We start from the raw sequence: 1847 nt of genomic DNA on the forward strand, positions 1-1847 counted from the left end.
GTATGTCAGGACCCCAAATACATTTTTATGTATAAAAAAAAGTGTAGCTCTAGGATCAGCTTAATTAATTGGCCATTTTTACGAATATTCAAGATCTTCCAGAGAACGGTCCCATTGCCATCAGGGTCCATGTTTATGGCATGACCCAAATTCTTTCTAATATCCCAGTTCCTAATGATTTCGAAAAAAATGCGAAGCTCTAAGATCAATTTCATTGAGTGGTCACTTTTAAGGATTTTCCGAATCTTCTGGAGGGTAGTTTCATAGCCATCCGGGTTCAAGTTTATGCCACGAACCCAAATTTATTCTTATAACACGGTTTTTTTTATCAAAGAAACCACGGAGCTCTAGGATATGTTGCTTGGATGTACCACTTTTCCGGAGGATGTTCCCATGGCCATGTTTATCCTACGACGCGAAATTATTTCTTATATCACAGTTCCTAATTAAAAAAAAAATAAAACTTGGAGCTCTTGGAGCAGTTTTATGGATGGACCACTTTTACGGATGTTCTGGATCTTCCAGACACCAGTCTCATGGCCATCTGGGTTCATGTTTATGTTACAACCCCAAATTCTTTCATATCGCAGTGAAAAGCCACGGAGCTCTAGGATCAATTTCAAAGATTAAAAACTTTTACGGATGTTGCAGATCTTCCGGAGGACAATCTCAATAGGGATGGTCCATTAATTATGTCACGCAAAATTGGCCCATTTTAACCCACCCTCCTCCCTAAAAGTGTGACATAATTAATGGACGAACCCTTACCATCCGGGTCCATGTTTTTGTCACGACCACAAATTCTTTCCTATATCACAGTTCTAAGTATTGCCGGAAAACTGCTAAGCTCTAGGATCAGTTTCATCGATTGAACATATCCGTAACGTAAACGGAACATATCCGTAACGTAACAACATCCGGACAACGAACAAAAATGGATTGGAGGTATTTCTTGCTAAAATTTTTCCAATCGCGAGATATCAATCATATGAATTCAATTTTTTTTTGCTTTTTCTAGCGTCTTGGAGAAAACCTTATGAAATGTTTCTGGTTAGATGACATGATCATGTAGTATTCGGTCATTGCGAGAATGTTTATGTACCACTTCAATAATTGACGTATTTGACCACATACATTTTGTTGCTGGGTACATTATAAACGAACTTTGGGGGTAAGGTGGCTGGCAGCAAGGCAAGCGAACGTTCAATGAAAATTAACTCTAAAACAACAATAATTTACGGTGATCCTAAAAAGGACCGTTTTGTCGCGATGGCAAATGCTAGTAATGCTGAGCTATTAGGGTGTTGAACACGGATGAGGCTGGCGAGCTGTATGTTGTTTGGTACGAGGGTAACGCGCTTGGCATAGATGACCCACAGCGACTCACGAAGATGGATCCCGATCAGTAGCGGTGAGGTTTCTTCCTCCTTCTTCTGAACGCTCATGTGGGCTGCAGATCACTGCTTGCGGGCAGCCTTTCGTTGTGTACAAAGTTCAACGCCAGGCACCGAAAGCACTGCTGCTGCTGCTGCTGATAACGACCAACCAGGCACCACCAGGGAGAGTTTAGGGAGACCGGATGGAATTCAGTTTAAAAAAAATTTTGTTAAAGAAAGCGCTGTTTGCAGTCAATCGGTGATAATTTTGATCACTATTGCAGCACTTGAACATTTGTGTAATTTTCAGTAGTGACCTATTGATAATCAATCAAGTGTTCAATTGAACAGATTTGTAGAAAAATTTGGTAATCGATTGGCTTAAAATCAATCCGCCATTGACAGAGTTATATGTGGTCAAAACCTAACCAGTTTTCGTAATGCGATTTTTTGAAATTGCACTCTCAATAT

The sequence above is a fragment of the Ochlerotatus camptorhynchus genome, unplaced genomic scaffold (assembly GCF_037179485.1).
Source record: "Ochlerotatus camptorhynchus isolate MF236.1 unplaced genomic scaffold, CSIRO-AGI_Acam_v1.1 ptg000367l, whole genome shotgun sequence".
NCBI lineage: Eukaryota > Metazoa > Arthropoda > Insecta > Diptera > Culicidae > Ochlerotatus > Ochlerotatus camptorhynchus.